The sequence below is a fragment of the Hemicordylus capensis genome, chromosome 8 (assembly GCF_027244095.1).
Source record: "Hemicordylus capensis ecotype Gifberg chromosome 8, rHemCap1.1.pri, whole genome shotgun sequence".
Taxonomy (NCBI): Eukaryota; Metazoa; Chordata; class Lepidosauria; order Squamata; family Cordylidae; genus Hemicordylus; species Hemicordylus capensis.
Window position 1 is genome coordinate 14,222,802 of NC_069664.1, and position 26,250 is coordinate 14,249,051.

The window sequence follows — 26,250 nt, forward strand, 5'->3', positions numbered from 1 at the left end:
GCACACAACCTTGTAAACTTGGCATTTCTTAGCTTGCAGGAAGCAGGAGGGACCAGCTAGTGTTCCCTGTAAAGAGGAACACACAGCACATAATCAACTTGTGGAATTCTCTGCCACAAGATGTGGTGGCAGCCAACAACCTGGATGGCTTGGAGAGAGATTTGGATAACTTCATGGAGGAGAGGTCTATCAACAGCTACTAGTCGGAGGGCTATAGGCCACCTCCAGCCTCAAAGGCAGAGGCTGTGTGAACACGTACCTCCTTTGGTTGGTCCTTAATTTCCTGGCCATCAGTTTCCTGGGATGACCCCTGGTTCTAGGGTTGTGAGAGAGGGAGAAAAGAATTATCCCTATCCACACTCTCTACTCCATGCATAATTTTGTAAACCTCTAGATCTTGAAAAAGGGAAATGTACATGATGGGAAGTAATGACAACACCTTAAGAATTAAGACATTTATTGCAGCAGAACACATAGTTATGGAGTGCTAGTGATGATGAAAGCTTATGCTGTGATACTTGTGTTAGTCACATAAGGAGGAGGAGCAGACTTGTCCTCTGTTGCTTCTGAGGATAGGACTAGAACCAGTGGGTGAAAATGGCAAGGAAGCAGATTTAGGCTAGACACTAGGAAGAATCTCCTAACTGTGAATGCTGTTGAACCATGGAACAGTCTGCCTTGTCCCATGTTGGGCTCTCCTTGGCTGGTAGTTTTGAGACAGAGCCTGGATGGACATCTCTCAGGGATGCTGTGGCACAGGGATTCTCAACCTTGGGTCCCCAGATGTTATTGGACGTCAGCTCCCATAATCCCCAGTCCCAGTGGCCTTTGGTTGAGGATTATGGGAGTTGAAGTCCATCAACATCTAAGGTTGAGAACCTCTGCTGTAGCAAGTTTATTGCACTGAGCAGGGGGGCCTGGAGCAGTCTTCCCTCTAACTGGGATTCCCAGATGTTGTTGACTACAGCTCCCAGAATCCCTAGCTGCAATGGCTTTTGCTTGGGGATTCTGGGAGTTGTAGTCCACAACATCTGGGAATCCCTGTTAGAGAGCACACTGGTCTGGAGACTTTCACGCTCCCTTCTAGTTATTGATGTTCTATTATTCTGTGCTTTTAAGGTGCTGCAGTACTTTAGAGGTCATAGCTCTGTGTTAGAGCATCTGCTTGCACGCAGAAAGTCCCAGGTTCACCTCCTGGCAGCATCTCCAGGAAGGGCTGGGCAAGACTCCTGCCTGTAACCTTGGAGAAGCTGCTGCCAGTCGGTGTAGACAATCATGGCTAGATGGACCAAGGATCTGACTTGGTATAAAGCCACTTCCTACATTCCTAAGGCCTTCTCTTGTTGTGTTTGCTACATACACTCACTCACACGGCTACCCTTCTGGAAGCGGTTAAATGATGAAGAGCTTGGTGTACCTTTACCACCACCAGGAAAGATAAATAGGGTGGCTGCTTTTTGGATTAGAAAGAAGGTGACTAAGGTTGTGATCTTGTGCATGCTTCCTGGGAATTAAGCCCTGCTGAATTTGGTGGAAAGTGTTTCCAAGTATACCTGTAGGCAATAAGGTTACAACATCTCATACTGAGTCTGATGCAGGTTTTTAAAATGATGAATACTTTAAGGCATGGGGGTGGAGGGTGGAGAAGAAATACTTTCTTTGCCTATCATACAAGAACACTGGGTCATCCAGTGAAAGAGATGGCCATTCAGTCCGGAAGAGGCATACAATAGGGCTTGAGAATTCCCAAGGACCAGCTACACACACACACATATACCCAATGGAGAGAGAGAGAGAGAAAGAGAGAGAGAGAGAGAGAGAGTTCCCTCTAAAAGGGATTCTCAGATGTTGTTGACTACAGCTCCCAAAATCCCCAAGCAAAAGCCACTGCAGCTGGGGATTTTGGGAGTTATAGTTGACAACATCTGGGAATCCCTGTTAGAGGGGACACTGGTGTGTGTTTGGGGGTGGGCATTGCCTGTGTGCATGGCATTGCTGGGGTCAAGTGATGAGTTCTTGACCCCAGAGGTAATTTCTGGAGATGACAGTGAGTCCAGCCAGGGTTTATTCTAATGTACAGCTGCTGGACACATTTTATGCGGTGGGGGGAAATTGTGTTGTGGGAACTAGATTTTTGTGCAGTTGGGAATATGGGAATTTAATACGAAACAGACTTGAAGAGATAGATGGGGTGGGGAACGTCTCAGTTCTCAACTATAGTTTGGGAAGGAAGATAACATCCATTATTTTAGGCCTGTGTTCTTTGCAAGGCGCACGCTTCCTTCCCTTGGTTTCCTGTCTTCCCTTCCCTCCTTGCTCTGTCTCTTTAAGTTTTCCATTCTCATTTCCCCCTTCATAGGAACATAGACAGCTGCCATATACTGCCATATACCATTTGTCCATCTAGCTCAGTATTGTCTACCCAGACTGGCAGCAGCTTCTCCAAGGTTGCAGGCAGGAGTCCCTCTCAGCCCTGTCTTGGAGATGCTGCCAGGGAGGGAACTTGAAACCTTCTGCTTGCAAGCATGCAGATGCTCTTCCCAGAGCAGCCCATCCCCTAAGGAGAATATCTTACAGTGCTCACACATGTGGTCTCCCATTCAAATGCAAACCAGGGTGGATCCTGCTTAGCAAAGGGGACAAGTCATGCTTGCTACCACAAGACTAGCTGTCCTCTCCTCTTCCCTCTGTTATGTTTTTCTTTTCCCATTAGAAAAGGTTTGAGAGGTGCTCACCAATCGGGGATGGTGGGGTGGCCTCCACTGGGTTCTTGTGCAGTTGTGGGGGAAACTTAGAATAAACATTTCATGGAGCAGAGGACAGTCTGGCGCTTAAATTCCTGGGCTGGTTACTAGAGCCCATCAAAATTTGTCAAGGCCTGACATGTGGAAGGAGTTCTTCACACAGTGCTAGAGTTGCCATGCCTCCTGGAATTTCGGGTTTCACCCCGATTTTAAGCATCTCACCCAGATTGCTTAGCCCACCCAGATTTGCCCTGATCTCAGCTTTCATTTAAAAAGAAAGAAAGAAAAGGCTAAGTTCTATCCCTTGTAGAAATTGAGTTATGGAGCAAAACGTGCGGGCACTATTCTGCTCAGAAATTATTTCGAAGCTAATTTACATAATATGCAAATTGTGCACCTGGATTTGGAAAGCCAGAATATCGCAACCCTACCAGTGCAAAATTAATTCCTAGGATGCATGATCCAGTGAACTACTTTGGGCAGGTGAAAGGGCTTGTACTTCCAAAGAAATAGCACAATGCAGCAGGAACGAACTTTTATTTTGGTGCGGATTGTTTATAAACAAAAAAATTGTTCGGTTTAAAAGCCTTCCAGCTGTTGTTGCACAACAATTCCCATCATCTGGCTGGGGATGATGGGAGTTGTAGTTGATTTACCCCTAATTTAAAGCATGGATTCCAGGCCCATGCGCTTTTTCTGAGTTTGGAGCGTGCAACAACAACCACCACCAATATTTATATACCGCTTTTCAACCAAAGTTTCCAAAGTGGTTTACATAGAGAAATAATAAATAAATAAGATGGATCCCTGTCCCCAAATGACTCACAATCTAAAAGAAATGTAAGACAGACACCAGCAACAGTCACTGGAGGGGTGTTGTGCTGGGGGTGGATAGAGCCAGTTACTTTCCCGCTGCTAAATAAAGAGAATCACCACATTAAAAAGATGCCTCTTTGCCCAGTTAGCAAGTGTGTGACTCCAAGGAAGGGGCACATTAGAAATCTACTCGGTGACCGTCTTTCTGTCAGTTGCCAGGATCAAACTGGCTGCCCCCTTGAGCACAGATCTCTTCTAAATCCGGTGAGCTGTGTGCCCCTCTGCACGAGTTGAACGGACTGTGACTTTCCCCCCTCCCTGGGGGAAAAATGAGGATGCTGGCCAGGCCTGTTGTCTTGGGAATGCACTAGAAAGCAACTCGGCTTTCTTGTTTTCCCCTTCTGTCGCAAGCAAGAGAGGTTCCAGGGAGCTGCAAATTGGTTGCAGACACGGCGGGTTGGCGGGCTGAGTCATTGAAGGAACTTGTCGGATCAGCTCCAGGGGGAGAGCCCGGTGAGCGCAGGCCGTGGCCGAGGAGCGGGCTGGCGGACTTCCTTTGAGCTCTTGCTGTCATCGCCGCCGTGGGTCTCCCGTGTGGCGCGCGCAGGCCTTCTAAGGAAATCTTGGCTTCCCAGGGATTGACTTGAGCAGCAGGGGGACCTGAGTGGGTGGCGATGAGTAATGTGGCTTTTGTGGCCAGCTTGCTCAGTGCCTTGGCCCTGTATCCCCCCTGCGTGGAAGAGGAGCCGTTGCTGCCTGCGGGTCCAAGCAGGCATGACGCTGGGCCTTCCCGGTGTCGGAGAGGGCACACATCTGCAAATAAGCAGGCCTGCCTCCCCTGGGAAGAGGCAAAGCAAGAGCAGATGTGGAATCCATGCCAAGGTGGGGGGGGGTGGAATGAGAGAGCTGCCTGGTCATCCCAAACTCTTTATTTTGTGTAACCTTCTCCCCCACAATCCCATCTGGCTGTTCTGGTGCATGGATGCTTTTCTTGTGTCATTGGTATGTGTCCAGTGATGAGCTCAGGAACTGGTTGGGTAAGTGCATGGTAAGCCACCTAATGGCACAGTGGGGAAATGCTTGACTCTCCAAGATGACCCAGAGACATCAACTGTAGTTTCCGGACTACATACAAGGGCAGCCCCACATGGAGCTCATTGCAGTAATCCAGTCTGGAGGTTACCAGCATATGTACCACTGTTCTGAGGTCGTTAATCTCAAGAAACGGACATCATATCAGCTGAAGCTGATAGAAGGCACTCCTATCATCTGGGGTACTGAATACAGTTTTGGTCACTGTATCTTAAGAAGGGTATTGTAGAACTGGGAAAGGTGCAGAAGAGGGCAACCAAGATGATCGGGGGCCTAGAGCACCTTCCTTACAAGGCAAAGCTACAGCATCTGAGGCTATTTACTTTGGAAATGAGGCAACTAAGGGGAGACATGACCAAGGTATATAAAATTATGCATGGAGTGGAGAGGGTGGACAGAGAGAAATTTTTCTCCTTCTCTCACAACACTAGAACCAGGAGTCATCCCATGAAACGGAAGGTTGGGAAATTTAGGACTGACAAGAGGAAATACTTTTTCACACAGCGCATAATTAATCTATGGAATTCTTTGCCATGGGATGTGGTGATGTCAACTTGAAAAGGGGCTTAGACAAAATCATGGAGGACAGATCTATCAATGGCTACTAGGCTGGTGGCTGTGGGCCAACTCCAGCCACAGAGGTGTGATGACTCTCGGGGAGCAACATCAGTAGAGAAGGCATGCATATCCCTCTGGCCTGTGGGCTCCCCAGAGGTATCCGGTGGGCCACTGTGTGAAACAGGATACTGGACTAGATGGGCCTTGGGCCTGATCCAGCAGGGCTGTTCTTATGTTCTTATATCCCAGTCCGTTTCCGGGCCCAATTCAAAGTGCTGGTTTTAACCTTTAAAGCCCTAAATGGCTTGGGACTGGGTTTCCCTGAGAGAGCGCCTTGCCCCATATGGCCCAACCTGGTCTTTAAGATCTTCTTCGGAGGCCCTCCTCTGGGTGCTCCTGCCAAACGAGGTGAGGCGGGTTGCCAGTAGGGAGAGGGCCTTTTCGGTGGTGGCACCCCATTTATGGAACAGCCTCCCCAGTGAGGTTTTCCTGGCTTTATTGCTTTGTTCTTTTAGAAGCCAAGTAAAGACCTTTTTGTTCACTCAGGCCTTTTAAATTTTAATTTTAATCAGTTTTTTTGATGTGATTGTAACTTATTTTTTTTAAATGTTTTTAAAATTGTTTTTGCATTGTATTTTCTTTCCCTCTTTTTCTTTGGTCTGTTAGGATTTAATGTGTGTTTTTACTTCATGTTTTAATGTTTGCAAGCTGCCCAGTGGACAATTTATGGGGCAGCTAACAAATAATGATGCTGATGATGATGATGATGATGATGATGATCTGTAAAGCAAGGGGAGATTTCTAGTTGGTGGGCATACTAAACCTTTAGCTGCGTTCAAATGCCTGAAGGGCAGGCCCATAGAAGAAACAGAAGCAGCCTTGTCCTCTGTTCCCCCTGAGGGCAGGACTAGAACCAATGGGCTAAAATTACAAGGAAGCAGATTCAGGCTCGACATTAGCAGGGATTGCCTAACTTTATGAGCCGTTTGGCGGTGGAATGACCTTGAGGTTTTACACATGGGGTTTCTGACCCGCATCTCCTTCGGGAGAGAGTGTGTGCATTCACACCCCAGCCAAACTTACCTCGAACGCCCGACGAGATCATTGGACCCCACTCCACACATGTCAGGCTTTGTGATGCGAATTCTAGCTTATCTCAGGGTATTTCCGGATTTTTGAAAGGCTGGTTTTAAGCTACTTGTTCTGAAACCCCCGAGGCTGACGTAGAATTATTAGCATGATAAGAGGCATGGTATCTTTAGAAATGCAGATCTATCTCCTCAGGGAACTCTCTCCCCTCCATTGGCTAGGAAGGAAACACTGACGACTGCCATGTGTACTTGTGAAAACGAAAGCCGAGAGCAGAGGGGAGGGGCTGCTTCCCTCCATGCTGAGAGTGTACTTCGAAGTGGCTTTGCTCAATATTTACACCGAAGCCTGAAGCCAAGTGTGAATAACCTCCTGGGCTCATCTTAGCTGGAGATGCTCAAACAGAGACTGGATCTGTCAGGGGTGCTATAGCAGTTTCCTGCATTGCGTTGGAGCGGGGTGGACTCAAAGACCTCTGGGGTCCCTTTCAACTCTAAAATGATATTGGGACCATTCCCTTACTTCCTCGGAGGTTATTTGGGCTTATTTGTAGTCTTGGAGGCCAGCTGTGGGGAGCAATGTGAGCGGGAAAGTAGTAGAGGAAGGATTCTGCTCCCTCTTGCAGATGCTGCCTGTGCGTGTGATGCAGTCTGTGCCCACTCTCTGTCGAAACTCCCTGAGGCTTCCAGAAAGAGAGGATCGTGTTGATCCGGAGCAGGGATTCTCAGCGTTGGGTCCCCAGATGTTATTGGACTTCAACTCCCATCATCCCCAGCCCCAGTGACCTTTGGATTATGGGAGTTGAAGTCCAATAATATCTGGGGATGCAACATTGAGAATCCCTGGTCCAGAGGAACTGGAGGAGAGCTGGCCTTGTGGTAGCAAGCATGGATTGTCCTCTTTGCTAAGCAGGGTCTGCCGTGGTTGCATATGAATGGAGACAAGAAGTGTAAGCACTGTGAGATATTCCCCTCAAGGGATGGAGCTGCTCTGGGAAGAGCATGAGGGTTCCAAGTTCCCTCCCTGGCATCACCAAGATAGGGCTGAGAGATACTCCTGTCTGCAGCCTTGGAGAGCCTTGGAGCCAGGCCAGTGGTCTACCTAGCTCAGTATCATCTAGAGGCAGGCCAGCTTGGTTCTCCAGCTGTTGTACAACTGTAACTTCCATCATCCGCAGCCACAGTTTACTGTAGCTGGGGATGATGGGAGTTGTAGTTCAGCAACAGCTGGAGAACCAAGTTTGCCTACCCATTCTACATTAACCGGCAGTGGCATTCCAAAGTTTCAGGCAGGAGTCTTTCCCAAGCCTACTTGGTGATGCCCGAGATTCAACTGGAGCCTTCTGCATGCAAAGTAGATGCTCTGCCACTGAATAGGGGTGTGTACAAAACTGGTTCGCCCAGTTCGGTTTGGTTCCGAACCGGACACTAAAAGAACTGGGCATGTTTGGTTTTGCACCCCATCGAACACCCCCGCCCCCCGTTTCAGCTTGAATTCGAGCCGGTTCAGGCTCACTAAAAAAACTCAAACAAAACCCACATTTAAAAAAAACCCTAACCCCCACGGGCCTTCCCCCAGTCTCAAAATGGCCCGGTTTGGGTGGTTTTCAGCCTGTTCTGGGTTTCTGTGGAGTGACGGCAACCATTTTGGAGGCCGCCACGCATGTTCAATGGGCACCTGAGTGACCTGGGGAGAGGCCGGCAGGGCCCTGCAGCTGCAGCAGTGCCCCCTCAGAGGTGGTGGATCGCTTTTTAAAAAAATCTTAATTTATTTATTTTAGCTAGAACCCCCAAACTGGCCAGGGATGATTCAACGCAAGGCCAGTTCAAAACTGAGCCCTCGAGCCAGCCAAGTTTGATGCCAAACCGGCTCGAGGTCAAGCTGGTTCGCACATCCCTACCACTGAGCTGCAACCCCATCCCTTATGTGGTGGTTCTCTTCGTGGCCATTTGAGCAGCTAGAGCCCACGAGGTTAGTCCCCCAAGGGGAGTGACTTTGGACAAGGCTTGGATCAAATGTGCTTCCGCTTAAATTGCGTCGCAAATTCACTGCTTCAGGCAGGACCTTCAATACATCTCCTGACTGGGCTGCCCTTGCTAGGAACTCAAAAGAGCTTCTTAGTTCTTGCCAACAAGCTGGCTTCAAGAGAGAGGGAAGGTTGCTAGAGATACATGGCGTGTCCCATATTGGAACATGCTCTGACTCTTTCTTCCCAGTTCCAGGAAAAGCAGTCTCCGGTGTTGGTGTTGGTGTTGGTGGTGGTGGTGATGATGATACTGGCCATAGCCATGAAATCAGTCGGCGGGGGGCAGGGGTGTGGAGGACAAAGGACCCCTCAACATTGAACTCAGCCTCAGATTGACCTTTGGATATGTGTGAGTCCATGATCCAGGCCCACAAATTTTAAGCTTCGGTACCACCTCAGGGGATGAACACTAGTAGTGATTTTGGCAACACCGACCTGCACCCCAACCCTGCCGCCCTAAAGAGAGGAAAGAACCGATAGCATTGTTGCACTCTCTGTGTTATCTCACCCCCTTTTTATTCCTGCCTCCAAATAATTATGGTAAAGCTGCAGTCATTTTGGCCCAAAGCAAAGGGTTATGGTAACAATGAACAAAATCATTGTACTTTCTCCATGGAGTAACTTTTGCAGAACATTCCTGCCCATTTCCATTCCTCTGACAGCATGGATGCAGTTTTATAGTAGTTTTTGTGTGTTTCAAACGTTCAAAACAGCTTTTAAAAACACCATTGCAAATTTGCTGCAAGCCTCATGGTCATGCCTATAAAAACATACTGTCAAATATTAGAATGCTATCCCCTCTTTTCCATCTCTAGGGCTGTAGACCTTGTCAGATATCACAACGAGCCTTTGTCCTCCCAGATGGCTCATGTGCTATGCAGGGCAGTTTCCTTATCACTGGGGATATTTAAACATGCTTTGATTATGGGGACATCTTTTTATGCACAATAATTGACAAAAAAGCTGCAAATAAATCCAGGCTTGACAAATCCCAGGCACCAGAGAGCCCTGGAACCTAGAAATTTAACTGTAGCTCCTAGACTCCTAGATTCAGTGGTAGAATTATTTAATAAAATCTTGATTTGTCCCAGGCAGCCCTGTTTCTGTTCAAAGTATGTTGCTTGTAGAGCTGGTAAAGAGAAGCCCATTACAGTTCCCGTCTACAGTGGGAGGGGAGAAAAGATCGAGGTGTATAAAATTATGCGTGGAGTGGAGTGGGTGGACAGAGAGGAATTTTTCTCCCTCTCTCACAACACTAGAAGCAGGGGGTCATCCCATAAAACTGAAGGTTGGGAAATTTAGGACCGACAAGAGGAAGTACTTTTTCACACAGCACATAATTAATCTATGGAATTCCTTGCCATGGGATGTGGTGCTGGCCACCGGCTTGGTCGGCTCTAAAAGGGGCTTAGACAAATTCATGGAGGACAGGTCTATCAAGGGCTACTAGTCTGATGGGTCACCTCCAGCCTCAAAGGAATGATGCCTCTGAATACCAGTTGCAGGGGAGCAACAGCAGGAGAGAGGGCATGCACATATCTCTTGCCTGTAGGCTTCCAGCGGCATCTGGTGGGCCACTGTGTGAAACAGGATGCTGGAATGGATGGGCCTTGGGCCTGATCCAGCAGGGCTGTTCTTATCTACTTATAGCCATCGCGAAGTCTGGTAATTTTTGTCATGCATCCATTGTCTGGCTCCTAATTTGGGGGCTGGATCCTAGATCAAAAGAAACTTTGTCAAGGCATGTAGTGTGGTCACTCTTGGCAGAAGTTACATGTGATGATGATGATGATGATGATGATGATGATGATGATGATGAAGAAGCAGAAGAATAAAAAGGAAAGGGCCCGATAATTAAAGTACCAAATCCAGTCAACAACATCTGGTAGACTGTTTAAATAGAATCACCATCATCATCATCACAATACACAATACAGTGCTGGCGTTTCTGACTTACCAGAGTTGCTATAGACATGAAAGACAGCCTGGGAGGTGTTGCAGCGGTGAGTAACTGAGTAACCACTTAAAAACTTCCACCGTGCCATTTCCATCAGAAACAAAGAGTAACGCCACACTGTTGCCTGCAGACCCTTTTAACTCATTCCACAGCTGCCCGCATCTGCAACTCTGCCTCGGGCTGCCTTTCACATGAGCAGCAACCCCGGTGGGTTGGAAACACGGCATTGTACATCTTAGTATTATTAAGAATATTTATATGCTGCTTTAAAAGGGGAAAAAGGTTCTCTAAGTGGTTTGCACAGAAGGAGGAATGAGATGGTTTTCTCATCCACAGAGAGCTCACAATCTAAAAAGTAAGACACTAGTAACTTCCCCTGAAATAATTATGTGTTGGGGTTGGATAGAGACGCCTGCAAAAATAAGACAGTCATTTGGCTCCCTTCCTGCTAAAAATAAAACAGCCACCACTTTGAACAGGGGCCTCTTTGCCCAATTGGTAAGGGTTAAATGATGGCACAAGGCACATCAACACTTTCTAGGTATAGGAAGCCTGGAAGAAGTGATGACCGTATTTCAGTGTGTCCCAGATGTTGTTGACTACATCTCCCAGAATCCCCAGCTGCATGGCTTTTGCTTGGGGATTATGGGTGTTGTAGTCAACGACATCTGGGAATCTCTGTTAGAGGGAACACGGAATGTAGAGCTGCTGCTTTACATGCACCAGGCTCTGGGTTCAGTCCCTAGCATCTCCTTCGAGAAGGCTCTTTGTAAATAGAGTTGGGGAGGAACTTGGAGAGCACTGCCAATTGGATTACATACTAGTCTAATGGTCTGTTTTGGCATAAGGGCAGCATCACATGTGCTGCGTTAAGGTTAGCAGCAAAGTTTGCAATGGCATGTCCCAACACTTTAGGAACATAGGAAGCTGCCGTCTGCTGAGTCAGGCCACTGGTCCATCTAGCTCAGGATTGTCTGCACAGACTGGCAGCGGCTTCTCCAAGGTTGCAGGCTGGAGTCTCTCTCAGTCCTATCTGGAAATGCCAGGGAGGGAGCTTGGAACCTTCCACATGCTAGTGTGCAGGTGCTCTTCCCAGAGGGGAATATCTTACAGTGCTCACACATATGTAGCCTCCCATTCAAATTCAAACCAGGGCTTTAGCCTGTACATGCCTGCTGCTGCATATCACCGGTTGATGCATGCAAGAAACCAGCGTGTGCAAGAATGTCAGTGGCCATCATGAGGATGGGTACGAGAGTCGCTTAGAGCTAAGCGTTCCTGGATACCCCAGAAACATAGGGAGCTGCCTCATGCTGAGTCAGACCTTGGTCGATCTAGCACAGTACTGTCCGCACTGACTGGCAGCAGCTCTCCGGAAGTTCAGGCAGGAGTCTTTTCCATCCCTACCTGGATATGCCAGGGAGTAAACCTGGGACCTTCTGCGGACAAAGCAGATGCTTCTTCACTGAGCTACAGCCTCAGCTCTTAAAGGGAATATATCTTACAGCACTCACTTGTAGTTACCCATCCAAATTCCAACTAGGGTGGGCCCTGCTTAGCAAAGGGAACAATTCAAACTTGAGACCCGCTCTCCTGCCCACCAAAAGCTAAGGCTGGCTCTGTGCGTACTTAAATAAATAGGAAAAGAAGGAGGGAGAAGAAACGTTCGGCCCCATTTTGCTGACTCAGCAACCCCAAGACAGGGCACTAAGTTGTGTGGCCAGCATATCTCCCTCCGTGCATGAGTTCTACTCTTGCAAATGTGCGCCTCTCCCCGCCCACGAGAATGTGTGACCTGAAGACATGATCCAGCTGAGGGGTTCCCAACCATGACTCCCCAGATGCTGTTGGACTACAACTCCCATCCTCCTGTCCTTCAGCCATTGTGGCTGGGGATGATGGGAGTTGTAGTTAGAGATGAGAAGGCTTGCGGGGGAGAAGTCCCCTGCCTTTTTTGGGGGGGGAGGAAATAATTATGAGGTCGTTCACACAACCAAAACCGGTGTTCTGCCCAGGTTTGTAGCTGTGTGTGCTCCCAGTTTTCAGTTGTGTGGAAGCAAGGTAGGAGGAAAAACTGGGTGGAAGCGAGTGTGTGGAAGCAAGGTAGGAGGAAAAACTGGGTGGAAGTGATTGTGTGGAAGCAAGGTAGGAGGAAAAGCTGCCCAGGTTTTCCTCCTAACTTGCTTCCACACCTCTCAAAACGGAGAGCACACACAGCCCCCCAACCTGGGCAGCACACAATTTTTGATTGTGTGAATGACCTCACTGTGTTTCTAGACATTTCTTAGACTTTCACCTCCCTAGTTGTAGTCCCACAACATCTGGGGCCCCAAGTTTGAGACCTCGTGGTGTAGGCAAACGAATCTGACCAGAATAGTTAGGTTGGGATTGTGTCCTCCCCAAAGCACTTCAAGGACTTTATGCCCCACATTAAAGCAATTCCAGTACAATTTCCTCCATTACACCTTCAGTACACTCCCAACCAGGTTCCCTCGAACAGGGATTCCCAGATGTTGTCGACTACAACTCCCAGAATCGCCCACTGCAACGGCTTTTGCTTGGGGATTATGGGAGTTGTAGTCAACAAGATCTGGGAATCCCTGTTCGAGGGAACACTGCTCCCAACCCTATTAGGCAGCTTCAGGAGAAGAGAGAGAGTGTGTGTTTGTGTATTAAAATGTGCCCGCCTACCTTTTAGCTTTTAGCCTGCCAAAATTAGCCGCGAGAGGGAGTGCTGATCGCTCGCCTTTATCACTTGGAGGGGCTGCTCCTTCTGTCACCCTTGGCCTGGGACTGGCAGATTGGAGACACGTCAGTGGTGACGTAGCCAGCCTGCGATTGGCATGGGCCATTAACCTGTCCTGCTCCAAGGGACAGGGGAGAGACGTAAATGGAGTGCCGCAGGGATGCCTCTTTACCTTTGAGCCTCTCGCCACTTTGCCTGTATGCAAATCACGACACATCTTGGAAAGCATGGCTGCTCTGATGGCTTTAGGCTTCCTTCCGTCCCGCAGAGGCAAAATACACAGGACACAGGAGACCAGCAACCAGATCTCCCATCGTTTCTCTTTTTACACAGGAAGCTGCCATTTTACACAGGAGTCACACCCTTGGGCCATCTAGCTCAGTATTGTCTGCACTGACTGGCAGCAGCTTTTCCAAAGTTGCAGGCAGGAGTCTCTCTCAGCAGGAATCTCTCTCAGCCCTATCTTGGAGATGCTGCCAGGGAGTGAACTTGGAACCTTCTGCTCTTCCCAGAGTGGCCCCATCCCCTGAGGAGAATATCTTACAGTGCTCACACATGTAGTCTCTCATCCAAATGCAAACTGGGTCAGGCTCTGCTTAGCTAAGGGGTCAGTTTGCTACCACAAGACCAGCTCTCCCCACTTCTTGGGTGCCATTTTCACCGGCATAGCAAACAGCAGCTTTGATGGTGGGTAGGGACAATTTAGACCAGGAACATGGCACAGGAGGAAAGGGTTGATTTGCCCTACTCACGCCCGATGGTCCCTTTTAAAGCATGGTTCACAACTCCATGAACCGGTCATCACTTGGTGTGAGGGACCAAGGTCTTTTCACTGCACATTATTACATTAATATTAATTATTTAAAATATTGATGAAAGGAATTTGTAGCTGCTTGTGGAGCTTTCCCCCTCAACCAGGGACCTTGGTTAAAAAATTATAGGTCCCTGGTTGAGGGGGGAAAGATCCACAAGCAGCTAGCAATTGCTTTCATCAATATTTTGAATAATTAGTGTTAGGGTTAGCATGAAGCCACCTAATGGCGCAGTGGGGAAAAAACTTGCCTAGGGAGTCAGAGGTTGCTGCTTCCAATCCCTGCTGGTGTGTTTCTCAGAATACGGGGAACTCCAATATCTGGTAGCAGCTATATTGGAAAATGCTGAAAGGCATCACCTCATACTGTGTGGGAGGAGGCAATGGGAAACCCCTCCTGTATTCTATCAAAGACAACCACAGGGCTCTGTGGTTGCCAGGAGTCGACACCGACTGGACGGCACAGCTTTACCTTTAGTGTTTGTTTGCCTCCCACATCACCACCGCCTCCCCAGGGAAGGGACCAAGATTGCCATCTGCCCCCTACGCAAGTCCTGTGTTGTTGTTTTTTAAAATGTGCACATGCGAAATCAAAATAAGAGGAGGAAAAGGGCGCGCAGGCTCTGCGCTGCCCACCCTTTTCCCATTTAGAATCAATTTAAAACATATGGAAGAATGTCATTTTTATTGGAACTCCAGACGTCTGCATTCTTATCAAGGCTTCATGCTGACGACAGAAGTGAGGTATGAATAGCCCTTAATAAGATGGTTATCGGGCTCCATTAAAGCGCAGGGGAGGAAGGAGCCCGGAGGGGTTCCGTATTTGCATGGAGGGGGATTGCAGGGGTGTGTGTGTGTGAGTTGGGGAGGAGGAGCAGGAGGAGATCTCTCCCGGAGCAGCCAAGCACAAGCTGCACTATTGTCGAGCTAGGAAAAGGGAAATCAAAAGGCCATTTTATCAGCCAGCTGGGGCGTAAGGAGAGTGGAAAGCTACAGGCCATGATTTGCCAGCCAGATATTCTTAGTTCACGTCACCGAAATGGCCCACGCAGCCCTGTACAGGTTCTCCAGATTTGAAAGTGCACGTTAAATACTGTATTTACCTGAATTCAAAACTAGGTGGTTGTTTTTTCTTTCTTCCCCAAGTTCTTTGATGTTGGAAATTGGGTGGTTGTCTTACATTCAGAGTCCTCTTCCTTTGGGGGTAAATACAGGTATAACTTGTATTTCACCTCTATATTTTAAAGGGGTCATTTTAGATTCAGAACCATCTTCTATTTGGGTAGTGTGGTGTAGTGGTGAGAGTGAGGACTAGGACTGAGGAGATCTGGGTCCAAATCCCTGTTCAGCCATGAAGCTCGGTGGCCCCTGGGCTAGTCACTTGTATTGAGTCCCCAGATGTTGTTGGACTAATTTAATTTAATTTAATTTACATTTTATATCCCGCTCTTCCTCCAAGGAGCCCAGAGCGGTGTACTACATACTTGAATTTCTTTCACAACAACCCTGTGAAGTAGGTTAGGCTGAGAGAGAAGTGACTGGCCCAGAGTCACCCAGCTAGTATCATGGCTGAATGGGGATTTGAACTCGGGTCTCCCCGGTCCTAGTCCAGCACTCTTAACCACTCCACCATGCTGGCTCCATCATCCCCAGCCACAATGGCCAAAGAATAAGCAGTGTTCCCTCTAAGGCCTGCACATATGCGCGTGCTCACACATTTTTCGATGTCCGCTCAGTTCATTTTAGATCCCGCTCAGGTTGAATCAGGAATGCCCTGATTCAACCTTCACACACACTGCCTTGATACTGCCACCCAGAACAAATCTAATAATGCACACAGATGGAAAAAAATTAGAGAGAACAGGAAATGGGAGCTGTAGCCCTGCAGCATCCGGGGACCCAGGTTTGAGAACCAGCATAGCGTAGTGGTTAGAGTGCTGGACTAGGACCGGGGAGACCTGAGTTCAAATCCCCATTCAACCATGAAACTCACTGGGTGACTCTGGGCCAGTCACGTCTCTCTCAGCCTAACCTATCTCATAGGGTTGTTGCGAGGATAAAGATAACCATGTACACCAGAAGAGTGGGATATGCATATAAAAATAAATAAACCGGACAATATATGTATGTATGTATGTTTGTTTACCGCCCTTCTAAAAATTTTGCATTTGTATAATAATAATAATAATAATAATAATAATAATAATAATAATAATAATAATAATAATTCAATTTCTATACCACCCTTCCAAAAATGGCTCAGGGCGGTTTACAAAGAGAAATAACAAACAAATAAGATGGCTCCCTGTCCCCAAAGGGCTCACATTCTAAAAAGAAATATAAGACACACACCAGCAACAGTCACTGGAAGTACTGTGCTGGGGGTGAATAGGGCCAGTTACTCTCCCCCTGCTAAATAAAGAGAATCACCACGGGAAAAGGTGCCTCTTTGCCCACTTTTCAGGCTAACCTTCCAAAGCGGTTTACAAAAAACTTAAACAATACATCAAGCCTCACATTTACATTAGTGTAGAACTTGAACCTAACCTCCATCACAGGCTTGTTGTGAGGATAAGTATAATCCATGTACTTACACTCTGGGCTGCTTGGAGGAAGAGCGGGATATAAATATAAAACATGAACAAACGAATTAAAAATGTGGGTGGCTCCGGACCTATGGTTCTCCCTTGGGCAGCAGAACCCAGTAAAACCCCTTGGGAATTATTGGGAGTAATGTGGCAGGAGAAAAGAGGCACTTCTAGTCTGGCTAGCAGCAATTTATTCATCCCGAGTAGGAGGTTCTCAACAAAGAACCAGACACTACCAGGCTCTGTGAGGGCAAGGTGGAGGACAGGCATTGGCTACAGGAGAAGGCGCCAGTGTTCCCCCTAACAGGGGTTCTCAGATGTTGACTACAACCCTCAGAATCCTCAGCTGCAATGGCTTTTGCTTGGGGATTATGGGAGTTGTAGTCAACAACATCTGGGAATCCCTGTTCGAGGAACACTGGAAGGTGCATTTCCCGTATGAAGGAGGCCTCTGGTGATCCTATCCTGAAATGATGAAGTAATATTTATAGGAGATCTGTCACACATGGGGCTGCATCATCCCCTGCTAGAATGGCCTTCAGGCATACTTTAATGTTGCCAGAGGGTTTATGGTGCATTGCGTAGTGCAGTGGATTCCTGCATTCCTGTTTTCCTAGCTTGATGCTTTCAGCCGTTGTGGCAGAGGATGGTGGGAGTTGTAGTCCAACAATAACTGGGGACCAGTATTCCCTCTAAGAGGGATTCCCAGATGTTGTTGACTGCAGCTCCCATAATCCCTGGCCAAAGGCCAATGAAGCTGTTGGTGATGGGTGCTGTAGTCCACCCATCCATTCCCATCCATTTCTGGGAATCTCTGCTATGGGGAATGCTCCTTGAGTCTCCTCCTCAGCTAAAGGGTGCATTCTTCTTGCATTTGATGGCCCGCCAAGAAAGGTGAACACTTCGTACATCTGATGAATTGGGTCCATAGTCCATGGAGCTTAGCCCAATTCAGACATTATGTTGTACGAGTGCCCAGATGTCTGTACACTCCTATATGTTGTTTGTGTGAATGTACTCAGGTTCATTTTAAAAGCGAGCCTGGATACAGGACCCTCAAATTCAAGGTCCAGATAGGAAGTGTACTTCTGCACCTGTGTTCAGCATAACATGTGAATGGTTGTATCTGGGTCCAGATCTGTACCTGTGTCGTGCACCCGTTGTACAAGTGTTGAACATAAAGTGTGAATGGGCCTCTTGTGCTCCCATAAATGTGTCAGTCTTTTAAGGTGCCACACGATTCTCTTTTTTAAACAGGTTTTTTTAAAAAAATGTTTACTGGAAGAAGAGATTGCTGGTCGGATTGCGTGGGCTGGCTTCCTTTTCTCAGTCCCCCTCCCTTATTCACAGTGCGGCCTAAATGCTTTGCTTATGAAGTAATCCCTGTGGGTCCGTGACATCAGCATTCCTCCTTTCTGCTCGGGGCTGGTCGTCGGCCAACAACAACCTCTCCCATTGACTAGTGGCTGTCCAAGAACCAGTGACGTCAAGATAAGCAAACAGGAAGCAGGGACCCCACAACACGATGAGTTGCGCCATCGCCCCACAGGCAGTGGCCAAGCAGGCCAGATCCCTGTGCAAACCTTGTGGAGAGCCCTTGTTTCTCCGAGTCCCCCAGGGAGTAAACCGGGCAAGAACTTCCTGCTGGAATAATTTCACTTCCTCCTGCATGAATAGGCCGAGCGTCAGAGCTGCAACCGGCACTTCTCAGTAAATACCAGGCAGGAGAGGATGACACGCTATCCTCTGCTGCTGCCCTCTGCCCGTTCTGCAGAGATTGCTAGTCATGGGGGATGTGGCAAAGTATAGGGGACTTGTAGACAAACCGTCTGGTTAGCGTCTGCCAGAGACAGGAGCCCGATCCAGACATTATGCTGTACGAGTGTATACAGTAGATGTCTGTGCACCAGTGTTCCCTCTGACAGGGATCCCCAGAGGTAGTTGACTACAACTCCTAGAATCCCCAAGCAAAAGCCATTGCAGCTGGGAAATCTGGGAGTTGTGGTCGACAACATCTGGGAATCCCTATGAGAGGGAACACTGCTGTGCAGCCGTACATGTATTTGCGTGGATGACTGTAGCTGCGTTCATTTTAAAAGTGAACCTGGATGCAGGCCCTTCAAATGCATGGTGCAGAGAGGAAGTGTACTTCTGGACCTGCGTTCAGCATAACATGTGAATGACTGCACTTGTGTACAGATCTGCACCTGTCTACACTCATTCTACGAATGTTGAACATGACCTGTGAATGGGCCTATGGACCCACAAGGAAGGTATAGGTTTTGGCAGAACAAACAGATCTGATGTCTGAGGCACAAAAAGCCCAATTCTGCTGTCTGATTCAGCTTTGCAAAAAGCAAGCCTCTTGTACATCAACTGTAGCTATATATTAATGTTTTAAAGTATATACCCCTTCTCTTGCAAACCTTCAGCTCAGGTACCCTATAGAGACCGTGTGTGTTTGTGTGTGTAACAAATTTAAATGTTACAATTATGAGACAAGCTACTCCAGTCACTGGCTTACAACCAGACTAAGTTGCTGTTATTTACTAAATACTCCCACTGAAATTCATGGAACCAGTTTACTTGTCCTATTAGTGCTAATTTTCTGAAGTCTGTTGGTCAGGCTGAGGGGAGGGGCATGCTGAGCTTCAGAATGTAGCCAGCCAATCAGGAGCAGTGGAGGGAGGGTCCTCAACCTCCTTCCTCCCCTTCTGCAGTGAACACATCACTGAGGATGCATCTGCTTCAAGCCAGAGATCCTCAGTCGGGAACAGATAGTACAGCTGCATAATAGGAAGACAGGAGTTTACCCCTAAGATCATACCCATAGACTATTTGCCATTACAACTATTTACCATCACAGACAACTGTTTATCATGAAAACTCACATCCTGGTGCACACACCAGTGTTATGGTCATGTCTAGCACATGTCTGTGCGGCCAAGATAATTTTATCAGATCCTCAGATTTCCCCTTATTCGTGGGAAGATAGCAAAGGAACTGATTCTCCCTATGATGCCATCAGCCAGCTATCCATGTGGTTTAAAGCATAGCGTGGTTATGTTTTTATGCTGGCAGTGGTCATCTATTGCCATTGTGTTTTTAAATATTGTATGGTATGGGGAAACTGTCGCACTTCCAAGATCTATCTCCTGTGTTCAGGAATCTGTGCATTGGTCCCTGTTTTTGTGTGCATGGCTGTGCCTGCATTCATTTTGAAAATAAACCTGGATACAGGTCCCTGAAATGCATGGTACAGAGAGAAAGTGTACTGCCGTACAAGTGATCTCCGTTATCCCAGGGGGTTCCATTCCATGGGGGAACTCCCCACAGATATTGGAACCACAGAGAGCAGGGCATTGTGGCAGTGAGAATGTGGTGGGGGGTTAGGTCCCTGGAGGCTGGGGGAATGGGCCAAACTGGGGGCAAATTGCTAAATAAAGTGCCCTGCCTTTCTCTATGGGTCTCCCAGGAATGCGCTGCCCCAGTCCCAAATTGGTCATTTCCCCACAAAAAAATCATTTGGGGGGGGAATTGTGTATGTGTGTTTTTAAGAGCCACAAAATGGTTCCTGCTCCCAAAACGACGGCCGGAAATCGCCTCAGAGGTCATTTCCAGACACCCCAAAACTGCAGATACGCAAAACCTAACCCACTGAGTTCTGCATATGCTGGGGTCGGGTCAGGTGCCTGTTTTGGGACTGTGGATATGCGCCAGTGTTCTCTCTAATTTTTTTTTTTAATCATCTGCTTGCAAAATGAGTTTTGTTCTGGGTGGCAGTATCAAGGCAGTGTGTGCTCACACATTCAGAGTGGGGCCTTCCTGATTCAACCTGAGCGGGATCTAAAATGAACTGAGTGGACATCCAAAAACTTGTGAGTGCAGGCACATCCTCACGCCTTAGAGGGAGCAGTGCGTGGGACCCATGTATAGCGAGGTTCACCTGTGCTTGCATTCAGCATAACGTGAATAACTGCACCTGCGTACAGATCGGCACGTTTACACAGATGGCATGGATGGAGGATATAATGTGTGGACAGGGCTTATTTCTTATCTTAGTTTGCTTCACAGGGTACTTGTAAGGTTCAGACAGAAGGTGTGGGGAACCACGTACCCCGGCCAGAGCGCCTTGCTGGAAGGGTGGGATAAAAATGTATGAAATAAATGTCCCACTCAGGCTCTCCACATCTTTTCTTACAACTCCACACCCCCACCACACATACCACCACACACACAAAAAACCCAACCCTGTTTGTTGTGAGTGTTGTGACTCAGTGCCACATGACTCACAAACATTCTGGTCTGGTGGTAGCTGGTCTGGTGGTAGCAAGCATGAATTGTCCCCTTTGCTAAGCGGAATGCACCCTGGACTACAACTCCCATAATCCCCAGCCACAGTGGCCGGTTGCCAGGGATTATGGGAGTTGTAGGCCAACATCTGCAGGAGGACCGAAGTTGAGCAGCCCTGGTGTAGACCAGGGATTCTCAACATTGGGTCTCCAGATGTTATTGGACTTCAACTCCCATAATCCCCAGCCCCAGTGGCATTTGGTTGGGGATTATGGGAGTTGAAGTCCAATAACATCTGGGGACCCAAGGTTGATAACCCCTGGTGTAGACAATCCTGAGCTAGATGGACCAATGGTCTGACTCAGTATATGGCAGCTTCCTACGTTCCTATGTCGGGGGCAGGCTATTGACTCCAGTGACTTCCTCAGCTCACAACGTCTTCATTGTGCCAGGGACTGCATTGTGTCTGCACACACATTGTCTGTGTCTGGTGTGGAAGATCATTAAGCTAACTAGCAAGATAAGGAAGCCAGATGACTGTTAGTGGGCAAGCCCAGAGGATGGAGCATTGTTCTCAGAGGAAGTGGGAACCACCTCTGGGCTCCGACTTGTAGGCTCAGCTCTGAAAGCGAAGTCCACCCCACCCCCCCTTCATCGGAACAGTCCCAAGAAGGTCACGGAAAGGCAACAGTGGAGAGGAAAAGAATTGGCCTTGTTTGCAACAAATACAAAACTGGAATTCCCCATACTACAAACCAGGGAATTGGTGGGAAGCCATGAGATGGTTTTTCCAAGAAAACTTGGAGGAAAACACCAGATTCAGGTAGATACGGTACCTTCTGGATGTCTTGTGGATGATGAGGTGGAGAGATTAGAGTCGGGGTTTTCAGGCCTGGGTCCCCAGATGTTGGACTACAATCCCCATCATCCCCAGCCACAATGGCCAAGGCCACTGTGGCTGGGGTTGATGGGAGCTATAGTTCAAAAACATCTGGGGACCCACGTTTGAGAATTCCTGGACCAGAGCAAAGGGCCTCTGGTAGCCAGCCTGCCTCCTCTGCTTCAGCTTCTTCAGGGCATGGTGTTAACAGAGGTGGAGCTCTTTGCTGCCTTTTGAATATTTGAATAAGCTTTCTTTCCCTAACTATTATAGCCACCCTGTCCTTTCCCTTCTCTTTCTTCCCTCTCCTACAGGCCATTTAGGGGAGGTCAGGTATCTAGTACCATGTAGCTAGCACTGTTCCCAAATCCCACCACAGATAATACATTTACCTAATGCTGACTGTATGTAGGGATAGGGCTGTAGCTCATAGGTAGAACATCGACCTTGCGTGCAGAAGGTTCCAGGTTCAGTCCCTGGTAGCATCTCCAAGTAGGGTTGGGAACAACTCCTGCCCGAAATCTTGGAGAGCTGCTACCAATCAGTGTAGATCCAGGGTAGGCAACCTGGCTCTCCAGCTGTTGCAATTTATTTCAGCTGGGGATGATGCGAGTTGCAGTTCAGCAACTGCTGGAGATCCAAGTTGGCCTATCCTTGGGGTAGACCAGGCCGGCTTAACTTTGTAACCCCCAACTGTTTTTGGACTACCGTTCCCATAATCCCCAGCTACAATGGACAATAGCCAGGGATGATGGGAGTTGTAAGCCAACATCTGCAGGATTGGTGAAGTTGAGCAGGCCTGGTGTCGAGCAGGGATTCTCAACATTGGGTCCCCAGATGTTATTTGACTTCAACTCCCATAATCGCTAACCAAAAGGGTTGCCATATTCTGGCTTTCCAAATCTGGGTGTCTAATTTGCATATTATTTGAGCAGAATAGTGACTGCACATTTTGCTCCATCACTCCGCTTCTACAAGGGCTGGAGCTTAGCTTATATATATATATATTCTGGGAGGCATGGCAGCTCTACTAACCAAAGGCCCCTGGGGCTGGAGATTATGGGAGTTGAAGTCCAGTAACATCTGGGGACCAAACATTGAGAATCCCTGGTATAGACAGTACTAGATGAGACAATACAATGAGCTAGATGGACCAATGGTCTGATTCAGTATAAGTGGAACATAGAAGTGTCTAGGGTCCAGAAGTTCTTGCTTATCAAGTGGAGTCAGAGAAGATCAAGCTAGATCTTCCAGTGATCATGGGTGGTGCATCTTCACTGGATGGAAGATTGTAGCTCAGTGGATTGTAGCTCAGATTGTAGCTCAGTACAATCTTCACTCATGGAAGATTATAGCTCGGGGAGAGCATCAGCTTGCATGCAGAAGGCCTCAGGTTCAATCCCTGACTGCATCTCCAGGTAGGGCTCAGAAAGACGCCTGCCAGAACCTTGGAGATGTGGGCACTACATTGTAGCTAGATGGACCAATGGTCTGGCTTGGCAGCTTCATAGGTTCCTAAGAGATGGGATTGATTTTGGCAATATTTGTATTGAGCAAGTAGCTGAAAGGGAGTACATACTTGAAAGAGATCAGAGATAACTCTGATCTCAGGCACACTTGGAATGGCCTTCATGGGAGGACCCCCCCCCCTCCAAATATACACTGATGCCATGCTGTATAAAGTAAAGTTGTGCCATCGAGTCAGTGTCAACTCCTGGCGACCACAGAGCCGTGTGGTTTTCTTTGGTAGAATACAGGAGGGGCTTATCATTGCCTCCTGCTGCACAGTATGAGATGACGATGCCTTTCAGCATCTTCCTATATCGCTGCTGCCCGATATAGGTGTTTCCCGTAGTCTGGGAAACATACCAGCGGGGATTCAAACCAGCAACCTCTTGCTTCCTAGGCAAGTTACTTCCCTGCTGTGCCATTAGGTGGCCACCATGATGTGCACAGGCAACCATTGTGTTGTGCTTCTGCATAAAGTGCTGTGCCTCCGTGCTAGTACCTGCCATGGATTAGAAGTCTCCAGGTGATGTGCAAGTACAATAATGAAACCACCAACTAGTGTTCCCTCTAACAGGGATCTCCAGATGCTCTTGACTACAATTCCCAGAATCCCCAAGCAAGAGTCATTGCAGCTGGGGATTCTGGGAGTTATAGTCAGCAACATCTGAAAATCCCTGTTAGAGGGAACACTGTCACCAACCATTTTAATGGTGTGGAGGAAGGAAGCTTCCTATGTTACATAGGAAACTGCCTTATACTGAGTCGGACCATTGGTCCATCTAGCTCAGGACTGTCTACACCAGGGCTGCTCAACCTCTGCCCTCCTACAGATGTTGGCCTACAACTCCCATCATCCCTGGCTATTGGCCACTGTGGGGATTATAGGAATTGTACTGTGGGGATTATGGGAGTTGTAGTCCACAAACAACTGGGAGGTATCTAAATTGAGCAGGTCTGGTCTACGCAGACTGGCAGTGACTTCTCCAAGGTTGCAGTCAGGAGTCTTTCCCAGCCCTTCCTGGAGATGCTGCCAGGGCCTGAGCCTGGGACGTCCTGCATACAAAACAGGTGTTCGTCCACGGAGCTATGTTCCTTCCCCGTGTGGAGCAGAGGTAGGCAAAAGGTAGATTGCAGTCTGCTGGTGGACCATTGGCCAGCTTCTGGTGGCCAAACGCCATTATAACTGGGGATGGTGGTAGTTGTATTCCGACAACATCTGGAGAGATAAGATTTGGAATCCCTGCACTAAATTTAGTTAAGACTCCATAGCCATGTTTTGGCATAGTGGCTGAACTGAGGCACAGAGAGATGCTTCTGGCAATCTGGAACAGAGGCCACATTCTCCTGAATGGTTGCTTCACCTTCAGTGGACTTTTAATTCCTGTACCGCTGCCACAGATACATGATCCACATCAGAGGTAGGCAACCTTGGATCTCCAGCTGTTATTGAACTATGGCTCCCACAATCCCCCAGCCACAATTTATTGTGGCTGGGGATGATGGTTGCTGTAGTTCAACAACATCTGGAAAGACAAGGTTGCCTACCCCTGATCTCCATGTTACAGTGATTATGTGGGAACCTTCTATATTGGGAGTGGGTCATTTCACTCTTGGATGATCTGCATTTAAAAAGCAACAGTTAGATCTTCTACAACCCACTGCTGTGATTTAAGTCTATACTAGCCGACCCCGCACAGAACATGTGTGGTATTTGGGGCTGGCGTCCTCTCCCCCCGCCCTGCTGCTCACAGTTTCTGGCCGGCTTTAAAGCCAGCCCGTCCCCTCCTGGACCATCTCCTCTTCCTGGTGGCCCAGCTGCCTTCTCACCCCGCCGCCACTGCGGCCGGGTCCGAAACCGCCGCTGCCTCGCCACCGCAGCCAAGCGCGCCACTGCCTCGCTGCCGGGGCCGCTGATTCCCCATCTCCGCTGCCACCACCTCCCCATCGCATCTGGGCTCCCTCGTGTGGCTCCTTCCCAATCGGGCCCCAATTTCTCCATCCTTGCTCCCGTCTTTGCTGGGAACTCTCGCAGCATATTGCGAGAGTTCTGCCCCGAAGCCATGCATCCCCATGGTGGGCAGCAATAATTATATAGAAAGCCAGCGTGGGTAGTCAGAATCACTTGGCACAGATGAGTTATTTTACTTTATTTACTATGAACGTTTAACAGGCTGCTCTTCAGCCTGAAGGCTTCCAGACCCTGAACTGCTAAGAGATCCTGAGTATGCACACCTGCCTTTATAAATGGAACCGCGATTTCCTTATTTATTCAAGTTGCAGATTCTGGCTTTTCTTAGGACAAAGTTTAGTTCAAAGTTGTGCCTGCTCAGAACACACATAGTCCCAGGTTATACATATACCATCCAAAGACTGATTTGAAAGTGTTGCATCTATATATGTATCATCTATAAATAAATTTAGAGGATGTGTACCCTGCCTATTACCTTATATACCCAGACGACCCAGTGTGTATCACAGAGACCTGGTTGGGGGAAGCTAGTGGTCCAGTTTGGACTCAGCTTCTCCCGCCAGGGTACTCTGTTGTGGAGCAAGTAGAGGGCAAGGAAGAGGAGTGGATGTGGTCCATAGGAATAATATCTCCCTTTCCAGGATCCCTGTAACTAGCCTATATCAAAGGTGTGTACGGTGTTTCGAATCTCTTCAAAGAGAATTATCACATCATAGGAGAAGACCAGTGTTCTCTCTAATTTTTTTCATCTGTGTGTGGAATGAATTTTGTTCTGGGCAGCCGTATCAAGGCACTGTGTGTGTGCACATGCATCCAGAATGGGGCCTTCCTGATTCAACATGAGTGGGATCTAAAACTAACTAAAAAAAATGTGTGAGCGTATGCACATGTGCACGCCTTAGAGGGAACACTGGAGAATACCTGTGGTCTCCCATGAAAAAGATTTCTTCCACAACACTGAAATTCTGAAGAAGATCTTACTGACATTTTTAGAAGACTATGTGAACTTGTATGAATACTTGAGAAAGATATTCGAAATAGGGTTATTATCAGGTGCTGCTGTTTGCACATCTAGTTCTTTCATTTGATGGATCATCCTGTTCTCTTGTTCAATTCTGTGTTGTTGGATGCATTTTATGTTTTGCCAGCAAATTTGCCTTTCGTGATTTATC

At 48.0% G+C, this 26,250-nt stretch overlaps 1 protein-coding gene across 2 annotated transcripts in view; it reads left to right on the plus strand.

Annotated features, from left to right (window-relative positions):
- LOC128333867 (G protein-coupled receptor kinase 5-like) overlaps positions 1-26,250 on the plus strand; it is a 107,039-nt gene that overhangs the window by 33,481 nt on the left and 47,308 nt on the right. The window lies entirely within an intron of this gene.